The following is a 12,070-nucleotide window of genomic DNA, read 5'->3' as shown; positions in this document are numbered from 1 at the left end:
TAGCTTGAAAATTGAGTATGACTTGTGGGTCAAGAGCGTAACAGCACTGTTCAAAACTATTTAACAAACTTGGTAAATCTCATTTTACGGTTAAGAGAGTATTTTGTTCCCCATAAATAAAAAGGTTGAAAAGAACGATCCTGGCAACTATAGAATGATAGCCCTAATGGACTGTGAGAGCAAATTACATGCTCACTTGATATTGGAACAACTTTCTACATGGATAGCTGAGTCCAATATATTTCTGGATGAGTAATCAGGAATTAGGAAAGAAAAAGCAAAAACCGACAATATTATGGCACTAAGAAAATTAATGAAAAATAGGCTTAACAAAAAAGCTATCTGTACTCTTATTATGAGTCATTTATAAAGTGCAGCATTCACCAGGCAGCCATCTTGGCGCTAACATGATTGTACGGTTGATTACTCTAGAGAGTTTGACACGGGTAAAAGGGGAAAAAATAGGAGTAAACTGTGTCAGATGGCTATTAGACGGGGCCCTTTCTTCAGGGTCACCCCCAAACCTTTTGTCTTCCTCCTCCCTTTTTTCTGGCTTGTTTTTGTTGGCTTTAGGACTCTGGGCACTTTATCACTGCTAGCCAGTGCAAAAGTACATATACTTGTACTCAAAACATGATATCATTGCTTATTCATAAGAGGCATGTTACATTTATTTATGTCTCGAGTACTAGTGGACCAGCAGCACTGATTGTGCCAACAACTTCAGTATCCCTTAAATATGGCTCACACCAGCCACTGCAGAACCTGTGTGTGCAGTTTTAATCAGCCATTTCAACCAGACAAGTCAACCTTCTTTCCAATGCCCTTAACCTTCCCTTTTATTACATATGTCACCTCAAAGGTAGGCCCTAGGCAGCCCTATGGGCAGGGTGCAATGTATTAAAAAGGCAGGACATCCACTTTTGAGTTATACATGTCCTACTAGTGATAAACTGCTACATTTGTTTATACCACTGCAAGGCCTATCTCTCCCATAGGTTAACATTGGGATGCCTTAAAACATTTTTAAGTGTGATTTCGAATCGGGAAAATAAAGAGATTTAGAGCTTAGTGTCTCTGGACTCACAATTTAAAATCAAAACTTATTGTGAAATGGGATTTCAAATTGAAAGTCGGAAAATGCCACTTTTAGAAAGTGCAAAAACAACAATTGATGGACAGAATGCAGAACAATGTCATACATTCACCCCAGTACAGAGATCTGGGCCTAAATCCATGTTTTTTTTGCTCACCATACAATTCCAGTTTGAACCCAGCCATATGCAAATCAGTCTTGACCCTGTGCCTCATGAGAACAGTCCAGCCCGAACTGCCAAGCCAGGTCCTCCCATTCCAGTGGCATGGAGAGCACGGGACCCACGTCTGGGCATACCCTTCCCACTTGGGGCGACAAATGCAAAAACAACAGTTGATGGACAGAATGCAGAACAATGCCATACATTCACACCAGTACAAAAAAACGATGGATTTAGGCCCAGATCTCTGTACTGGGGTGAATGTATGACATTGTCCTACATTCTGTCCATCAACTGTTGTTTTTACATTTGTCACCCCGAGTGGGATGGGTATGCCTAGACGAGGGTCCTGTGCTCTCCATGCCACTGGAATCAAGCTATCCTGGCTGAAGAGGGGTGAAACCCCGAAACTGGTACTAGGATGCTTGTTTCCAGTCCAGGGAGGACCTGGCTTGGCAGTTCCGGCTGGACTGTTCCCATGAGGCACAGGGTCAACACTGATTTGCATATGGCTGGGTTCAAACTGGAACGGCATGGTAAGCAAAAAAACGATGGATTTAGGCCCAGATCTCTGTACTGGGGTGAATGTATGACTTTGTTCTGCATTCTGTCCATCTGCCTGTCTCTGAATACACATCTGGGTTTGTTGGCAGCTGGGCTTTGTGCATTCCCTCTAGACTGTCACACAAAGGGAGCTTGGGCTTGACATTTGCATGATGATGGTCCATCAACAGGCTGATGGGCATTCTTGAGGTAGATTGGGAGGGAGGAGCTGACACTTACACCTGAATAGGGTTATGTCTGTCCCCATACAAAGAGGTACATACTCCCCTGTAGTGAGTCTGGAGCCAGGGCAGGAAAGGCATTGACCCTGTGTTCTTCAAAGGCCTCTTTGATGTCTCCCTCACTTCAAAGGCACAATTGGGTGTAAGTACTGGACCCCTGACATCACCAAATCAGAACTATGCTGGAACCAAGAACATTCTACCTAGAAGAAGAGCTGCTGTGCTGCAGAAGGGACTACCCCTTTGCTAACTGATTTGCTGTGTTGGTCTGCTGATTGCTGTACTGTGGAAGGGACTGCCACTTTGTTACCTGCTTTTGTCTGTTGGCCTGCTGCCTGCAGATCTTGCCTGGGAGTGAGAAGGACTGGACTTGTTCTCTACGTCCTTGAACCCAAGTTTCTCGAAGGGCTTGTTGGCTTGCTTCCTGTTCTCTGAAGTCTAAGGATCACAAAATACTTTTTGCAACTCTGCTGGTGCTGCTGGACTCTGCCATCCATGTGTCCTACCCTTGCCTGAGGTTTCTCTTCAGTTCTGGGCCTCAGAAGTGGGTTCTGCAGTTGTTTTCTACAAAAAGCAAAACAAATTCTTCTTTGAGCTGTTCGGAAGCAATGCAGATCTCTCCGACAGTGCCAATTAGACAATGACGCAGGTCCTGACTGTGAGGCTCAACAAGGATACAGCACTGATCCTTTGACACTAACATGAGGCTCGATAATGATGCAACACCCCTGCTTCGACACCAGTTGTGAGGCTCGACTCTGATGTATCAACCTGACTGCGTGAATCAGAACTCACACAGGGAGTCCTTGACTCTGATGCTTCCTTCGTACAAGGCACATTTTCAGTGGGCACTGTGTTGGTCCTGTAGCCGGCCTGCCCTCCACCGTGGTTGGCTTTTACTTTGGATTGACCCTGATCTAGTACCACCTCAAGTAACCTTTGATGACTATTGATTTCTAAGCAATGTTTTTAATTTAATCTTTCAACTTTTCATGCCGTAACTTCTACTTATTTAATTTTTGGTTTTTTTGTCTTGTTTTACTCAGATAAATATTCTCTATTTTTTATACTGGTACGAAGTCTTTTTGTGGTCATTTCACTGTTATATTGTAACTAAAGTGTGTAAAACATTATTTTACACATAGCCACTTAAGTTAAGCCTGACTGCTCTGTACCAAGCTACCAGAGGGAGATCATAGGTTTATTCTGGTTGTGCATCTGAATTACCCTGACTAGGATTGTGGCTCCTGTTTGGACAGGGTGTGTACTCTGCCTACCAGAAAACTCAGTTCCTAACAGATGGGAATTAACAGTGATTGCTAAATCATAGCTCTACATAGTGGGACCTGAGTAACTTGCAAACTAATTGTAAGGGAACTTGGGGCATATTATCAACGAGGCGATAAAACATTATCGCCGCTTTTGCTTCCGTCTTCGGAAAAAAAGTGGTGATAATTTTAACGAGCTATTAGCAAGGACACGCTAACGCGTGAATCCATGCTTTTTCGCCCTTTCCCTTAACGCCCAGCTTTGCATCTCTAATGAGATATAAAGTGGGCGTTCCTCACAAGAATAACGGGAGAAATGTCGCTAAGCGACAGTTCTCCTATTATCAAGCCTCACGCTAAGAAGCATAGCAACAAGAAAAGTAGCGATAACCTCTGTTATCACTATTTTCCTTATGCCTGCTTTGAAACTGACTTAGCCATGATATCCTATAGAAGGTGGATATCATGGCTAAGTATGTGTAGCCCTATCAGCAAGCTATCGCCAAAAGTTGTGCGATTATCGCTGCATTTCCAGCAATAATCACACAGTTGGCAGCTTGCGCTCTGAATTTTATCGCTTTGGAGATAAGCGTTGCTGATAGCACGCTATCCCTGCGATAAAATTCAGAGTTGGCTGGCGATAATTATACTCGCGCTAAGTGCGCTTAGCGATAATTATCGCCGGCCCTTGCTGATATATCCCCTTGTTCTTGAAGAGTAAATACAAGTAATGGTCCAAACAAGATGGTGTTCTTGCTCCTGCTTTTGAAATCTCTTCATGGCTGATTTATCAAGCCTATAAGCAACCGTGCAATGTTTCCCGCCAAAAAATAGGAAATCTGAACAAATCAGTCTTTGTGTATGATGCGGAATTATTCATTGTAGATAACAATCTGATTGGGTTGCAAAGACAGTTGAACAACATATGCCTGCACAATATGGATAATTTCTTAATTTTAAATTCAATTAAACTGAAAAAGCAATTTTGAGAAAAATAAAAGCTGCATTTTTTTCTGAGAGATTGGCAACACTATCAAAGAGAGTTTAAAGCTACTGTTAACTAGAAATTCACATCTCCAAAATGCTGTTCTAGAGTATACAATTTATTAGCCACAAAATAGAGTGGATGGGACAACTAAAGGCTTACAAATGTGTAACAGCAAATTTGCTCGATAGACTGCTAAACCCCTTCCACTAAAATATTCTCAATACTTCTATATTTTTGTATGGTGAATGAAAGGAATTTAAATAATCATCTTGACAGTATTGAATGTATTGCTTTACATTCAATGTTTAGTTTAACCCGATCCATGCCACAGGCATTCTTGAGGCTGGAATTGGGCTTGCCATTGATCAACAAACTAGCAAGTCAGATGAGCTGACTATTTTACCAAAGATCACAGTTCTCTTGACTAAAGATAGACACAATTGGCATAATATAATTCTCTTGTGTAGTTGCTGCAAAATTACTCAAAGTTATGCATAATTGTGTGAGAAGCATGCCATAGCATTTAGGTGATGATTATGAATGTGGTGAGATCACCACTGACAGGCTGTCGGTGGCAGTCTCACCGCCATCGGAACCACCTTTCCCGCCTGCCACATTAAGATGGCGGGCGGTGTGATGGCGGTCGGAAACACCAACAGCCACTGGTGTGGCGGAGGGCTTCGTTATCCCTGCAATTATGGCAGTGCCTATCAAGGACTGCTGTAGGGATTACAATGTCCCTCCCTGCCAGCCTTTTCATGGCGGTTCACCCTCCATGAAAAGGTTGGCGAAAAGAGATATTGAGGCCCTGTAGCGGGTCCCCCTTACCCCTGGCCCTTCGATGTGGGCACTGGTGGGCACCTACGGTGCCCCCTATATGTCCCTGCATCATGTGACAGGCACTGCATTGAACCTGCCATGTAGTGCAGAAATATGTCAAGCGACCCTGTTTTGTATAGTGGCGAGTGCCAAAATAAGATAGGCATTGCAACCACCGTGGTGTTGATTGCATCATAATGCCAATGTCGGGACCGCCGACAGTCTGTCGGGTGGTCCCAATTTCTGATAGGGTACGCCGGCCATCGTAATCAGTCCTCAATTGCTTTTTTCTTAGAGCAAAATGCACCCTCACATCCAAAATGGGCTGAGGATGGATCTTGCACTAACTGCTACAGGACATGAACAGCAGTAGCCAGCAGCTGTGTCATAGTTCATTGTTCCTGTGCTCCTGTGGTAGGAAAATTACTTTTAATTACGCAAGCTGACATAATTGCATAATTTCTGAAACTTTGCAACACAATGCGCAATTACTAAAATTACTCTGATGTGTAATTGAAATATCTCCAAGGCCAATTCACGACCTGACCCACTTTTGGGCCAAAATAGTGAACCAAACATGAGCCCTGATTATGATACTGGTCCGACCGCACACCGACAGGCTGTCAGTGGTGGTCGAACCACCGATAGGACTTCGGTCTGACCGCCGCATTTCAATGCAGGCTGCCGGACCCCAAGAGGTCTGGGAGAAAACCGTCACCTACAACAGGATCATCTGATCCTGACAGGGCGGCGTTCAGAATTGCAATCCCGAATGGAGGCAGTGCTGAGGCTGGCACTGCAGTCGGGATTACGATTTCCCTTTCCAACAGCCTTTCATGTCAGAAAAACTGCCATGAAAAGGCTGTCAGAAACAGTCATGGCCCCGGTCCTTTGTGGGCCACTGTAAATTGGCCCAGGTGGCATACGCAGTGCGCTCACTCACCTCCATGCAACATAAGCCATGCATCACATGGTGCATAGCACACAGTGCATGGATGTGCAGAAAGTGCTCATTTACACGACAGCCTGTGCTGCGGCCCTTTTCCTGGGCCACAGCACAAGCTGCTTTGTAATGGAGCACTTTGCAACAGCCAGCCCAGCAGTTGCATCATAATGTGGTGGTTGAACCGCCGCCTGCTTGTCCAGGTGCTGGTGCAGAGTTGAAGGAAATCTTTTATGGCCCCTAACACCTCAGAACAGGGGGCAAGCCAGCAAGCACTTGGAGTCACTCTGGGTTCAAGTGAGATGGATCCAGTCCTTATCCACAGCAGGGCAGAGATCAGTAGGCAGCAGGGCTGCTCGGTATAGCAGAAAGCAGTTCTGTCAGAGCAATAGTCCAGCGAAGTGGCAATCCTTGTAGCACAGAAGTCTTTATGCCTGGCAGAGTTCTTCACAGGTCCATAGTGTGCTGTTTTGGTAGTGTCAGAGCCCCAGTACTTATGCTCAAAAATGCCTTTGAAGTAGGGGTGACTTTAAAGAAGGCTCTTGAAGTGCACAGGTCCTCTTTCATCCCAGTGCTGTCTGCCAGGTTATCTGTAGGGGGTAATCAGCCCTTTTGTGTGGGAAACAGGGCACTGCTTATTCAGGTGTAAGTCTCAGCCCCCCTCCCTCTGCTGCCCAGGAATTGCTATCAGAATGTAAATGAATGCAGATGAGTTCTTTGTCACACCAACCCTTCCAGTGTTTGCGGCTGTTTAGAGTGAATGCAAAATATGTAGCTGTTACCCATCCCAGATGTTTATTGGAGACAGGCTACAAAGGCACACAGAACAATAATTGCAGAGACATTTCCACTTTCTAAAAGTGCCATTTCTAAAACAGTATTGTTAAATCCAACGTTACCGGTAAAGAGGATTTATCTTACCATTCCAAAGATATGAAACATGATGCAGCTACTCCTTTCTAATCAGAAATTACAAAGACTTTCAAGGTAGTCCCAATGTTAGTCTATGAGAGGAGAAGGCCTTACAGTATTGAAAAATGAATTGAGCTGTTTGCCACTACCAGGGCATGTAAAACTTAAAAGTACATGTCCTACCTTTTAGTGATACAGCACCTTTTCTTTAGGGCTATCTAGTGCCTACCTTAGGGTCGACCTATATGTAAAGGGGAGTTTAAGGCTTGGCAAGTGGTTTAAATTCCAAATTGAAGTGGCAGTAAACTTCACACAGGCCTTGAAATGGCAGGTCTGAGAAAGGTATGAAATGCTACTTGTATGGGTGGCACAACTAGTGCTGCAGGCCCACTAGAAGTATTTAGTTTGCAATCCCTGGAAATATGATATACCACTTTACAAGGGACTTAAAAATACACTGAATATGTCAATCATGTATACACTATTGTCACCATGTTTAGGGGAGAGGCACATGCACTTTAGCACTGGTTAGCAGTGCTAAAGTGCCCAGAATCCTATGGCCAACAGAAATATACAGCAAAAAGTCGAGGTAAGCAAGTAAAACATTTGGAGGAAGCCCTCCCTAAGAATGACAGTTCAAACACTTGTTCAACATAAACAAGTGTAGGGAGTTAGGTGCTCATTATCTTACACTGTTTCTACAAAGCACATTAGATTAACTCTTTCACCAAAACTTCGCCATAGGTACAAGAGGTTTCTTTTCATCCACTTGATCTATCAGTTAGAATAATCTCAACTTGGAGTACTTTGGAGAATAAACATAATAAACAAATGCTGAATTTGTAACTTGGATGATGAAATAGTGAAACATATATTATGTAATTGTGCTGGACGAAATGATATTATATTCCAGTAGATGAGGAAATTAATTAGATTACATGATATAGAAATTAGTGTAACAGTTAAGCTCAATGACAAAGTTAATTACAATCATCACAATGCATGTATATTCTGGCCCTAAGACATTGTGTTAGGCAGATTACATAATAGTGCTGGTTTTAAAGGAACTCCTACCACCAGTTAATTCAAACGTCTGTTTTGTCAGAATGGTTGTTGTTATAATTGATGATTTTCATCAATTATATTTTTTGGAATTTGAGGACATTTATTTAAAAATGTGAGTGGGAGTCACTCTTTTGCTCGCCTCCGAGTGACCATGTTAAAATAACTATTTGCAGCAAAACGGGCTGTAATAGGAACGGATCAGTGTGACTGAGGTGCACTTTGTTTAATTCTAAATGAAATTACAATATCCAAGGAAATATAGAGACTAATAATAACAGAGCAAGCTGTGAAGGCCGTTATTTCAAATTTGGACCATGAAACTGTTACCCTGATCAGTATAGTTTCAACCACACTGCAGGAGTCAGGAGGAAACTCCTAACCTTTGGATGTTACCTGCGTGTATCAACACAATACAGCGCAAGCACAATTATGCCTTTTTTAGTCTTAAACAGAAGAGTATGTTCTAGTGGGAGCACATTTAAAATGTAGGATGTTTGTTTTTATATGAAATAATTAAGGGGCTGATTACTCATTTGGCGGTCTATGGAATGCAAGGCTCGCGTTGGCGGTGGTTCGACTGCCAGATTATGACTCTCTAAGTGATTCCAGCAGTGGACTGTCGGCTGTGCCAGGGAACGGTGGTTCCCTTGCAGTGGGGCGGTGGAGGGGCAATGTAATTGCTGAGCGGGTCTGGCGCAGTCCTGCTGAGCATTTTATGAGTTCTTCCACCACCAGCCTTTTCATGGCGGTGAGCCCGCCATGAAAAGGCTGGCAGTGGGGTAACAAAGGGTGACCCTACAGGGCCCTCTTAATCCACTCATGGGGATGCATTAAGGGGCCCTCTATAACATAGAGGAACCAGGAGCTTTTTTAGGTCCAGCACACATGCACCTAAAGTGAGTAAATATTAATAAACAAGGTTGTGCAGTTCCTTAATGGTAGGGCAGAAAGGGGAATTAGGGTAGAAATGCACCAGGTTTGGGGAATATTCTCCAATAGGAGCAAGTGCATTGTGAGTTAAAAAAAGTCTTGTGATGTTCTGCGTCAAAAAAGGATTTTTTATATTTGGACTTACTACCCAAATTTAAAAAGGTGTTGCTTAACTAGTATGCAATGGCCCAGATGATCATATTAAAGTGATTCATAAAAACAAGGTCAACATGTTTCTTGCCTATATTTGTCCAAGCGGATCAATTGGCAGTTCTTCAAGACCTAACAAAAGTGAAGACCTACACTATTCTATAACTTTATTAATTAATTATAATTGTGTGCTAAAGTAATCAGGCATGTGACAGGTCAAAACGATAATAAATTTGTACCTCAACCTGGATAGTTACCCTCACTGAGCTCGAACGTCCCCCCATAGGAATTGACAGAGACGAAATGCCTGCTAGTGTCTCAGACCTGGTGCCTACCGTGTGACCTACCCCGGCTCTGCTTCCTACTGCGGGCATTACAACACCGGTCTGACAAGGAGCAAGCCCAATGATGAAGCATGACACTTTCCGGGGTGTGTGAGAACACTTGCTCCTTTTGGAGCACATTCCCCTAACCTGGTATATTTCTGCCCTTATTCCCCTTTCCGCCCTAACCTTAAGATGCATTCAGGGGGGCACAACATGTGCCCAACTGTCTGTTTGCACGCCCCGCTCCAGAACAGCTTGAACTTCACAGTCCATGCCGTGCTGGAACATTTTTGCAATTCGCATTTCAGTGCCCTTTTTCAGGACACCACCACGGCAAAGGCAAAAGGACTGTCCGTAATCAGGTGGGTGGTTCATTTTCGCGGCTTTGGCAGTTCTGTGCAGACGGGGAGCCGGCGCAGCACCACCAAAGTCGTAACCAGGCCCGAAGTTTTTGACACATTTTTACATAGATGTTTGTTAGCTCTGTTGATATTATGATACTAATAGTAAATGTAAACATTTTACTGTACTCCATTTTGGGTTACTTATTTGTACTAGTGTGGGAATTGTAATTGTTTCCCCTTTGTGTCCAGTACCTTTCCTCATTTAAGTTAGATTGTTGCCTCTTTAGTGTCCAACACTTTCCGTGAGATAGATTATATTTTAAGGTGGAAGAGCAATTGCAACCCTTTTAATGTCCAAAACCTTCCCTGAGATAAGTTAGATTGGAGTAGGAATAGTAAACGTTGCCCCTTTAATGTCCAACACCTTCCTTGAATTAGTTTATATTAGAGTAGGAATAGTATATCGAACCCCTTTAGTGTCCAATGCCTTCCCTGATTTAAGTTATTTTATAGTGGGACTAATCAATGTTGCCCCTATAGTGCCCAACACCTTCCATGAGTTACTTTATATTAGAGTGAGAATAGCAAATCGAATTCTTTTAGTGTCCAACACCTTCCCTGAGACACGTTATATTGTATTTAGAATGGTGAATGCTGCCTCTGTAGTGTCCAATGGCTTCCCTAGGTTACTTTATTTTGTAGTAGGAATAGTAAATGTTACCCCTTTTATATTGGAGAGAGATTAGAAAATGGAAGTCTTATAGGCTCCGTTTATGAGTCTGCCAGTCTGAGGACCACCAGACTTGCGGGGGTGCAGCCATGGCAGTCCAGCAACAGCTGCACTGGCTGTCTGACTACCCCATTACAAGTTGAGTGATGGGACTGCCAGGGAACCACCGTTCCCTGGCAGTGTTGCGGCAGTCGGAGACCACAATATGCTTTGCGGGCCGCTGCAGTCCCCCCCAAGCATAGCACCAGTTTCCTCTCTGCTGGTGGTGTCATAAAGGTACTTACTCCATTTACACTGTAGCATAATGGAAATCCACAGGCCTCCTCTCCCTATGGATGCACACAGTTGAGCATAACATGTGCCCCCGTGTGCATGAACACCAGTTCCTGCACATCATGGACTTTCGAGTCCATGCTATGTAGAAACCTTGTTGTGTGGTCCCATTGCAGTGACTTTTTCAAAGGCACGGCAGACTTTGAAAGAGGCACCACTGTGGGACTGCCATGCTGCCCTCTATCCAGACCACTTTTAAGTTGTAATCTGGCGGGCGGCTGACGGAGACTCTTGGTGGTGCAGGGGCTCAGTGGTCAGGTGCCACCCACCCCTGCACATGCCAAAAGTCAAAATCGGGCACTTAGTGCCCAACACCTTTTCTGAGATAAGCTATGTTGGAGTGGGAATAGTGAATGTCTCCTTTGTAGTGCCCAATGTCTTCCCTGAGTTAAAGTAGAGTGGGTTGGGAATCGTAAATGTTGCCCCATTAGTGTCCAAAACCTTCCCTGGGATAAGTTAGATTGCAGTGGGAATAGTGAATGTTGCCTATTTAGTGTCCAATGACTTCCCTAAGTTAAGCTAAATTGGAGTGTGAATAGTAAATGTTGCCCGTTTACTGTCCAATACCTTCCCTGAGTTACTTTAGATTGAAGTGGGAATAGTAAGTTGAATCCTTTCAGTGTCTAAATCCTTCCCTGAGAAAAATTATATTGCAGTTAGAATAGTGAATGTTGCCTATTTAGTGTCCAATGCCTTCCATGAGTTAGGTTAGATTGGAATGGGAATAGAAGATGTTACCCTTTTAGTGTTCAACACCTTCCTTGAGTTACGTAATATTGGAGTGGGAATAGTTAATTGAACCGTTTTAGTGTCCAGAATCTTCCCTGAGTTAAGTTATATTGCAGTTGAAATAGTGAATGGTGCCTCTTTAGTGCCCAGCGCCTTCCCTGAGTTAAAAGTTAGATTGGAGTGGGAATAGTAAATGTTGCCCCTTTAGTGTCCAACACCTTCCCTGAGTTATGTTATATTGGAGTGGGAATAGTACATTGAACCCTTTCAGTGTCCAAAACCTTGCCTGAGCGAACTTAAATTGCAGTGGGAATAGTGAATGTTGCCTCTTTAGTGTCCAACACCTTCCCTGAGTTAAGTTAGATTGGAGTGTGAATAGAAACTGTTACCCCTTTAGTGTTCAACACCTTCCCTGAGTTACTTGATATTGGAGTGAGAATAGTAAATTGAACCTTTGAAATGTCCAGAACCTTCCCTGAAATCAGTTATATT

This window comes from Triturus cristatus, chromosome 11 (assembly GCF_964204655.1).
Source record: "Triturus cristatus chromosome 11, aTriCri1.1, whole genome shotgun sequence".
NCBI classification, from domain to species: Eukaryota; Metazoa; Chordata; class Amphibia; order Caudata; family Salamandridae; genus Triturus; species Triturus cristatus.
This window is presented reverse-complemented; position numbering follows the sequence as displayed.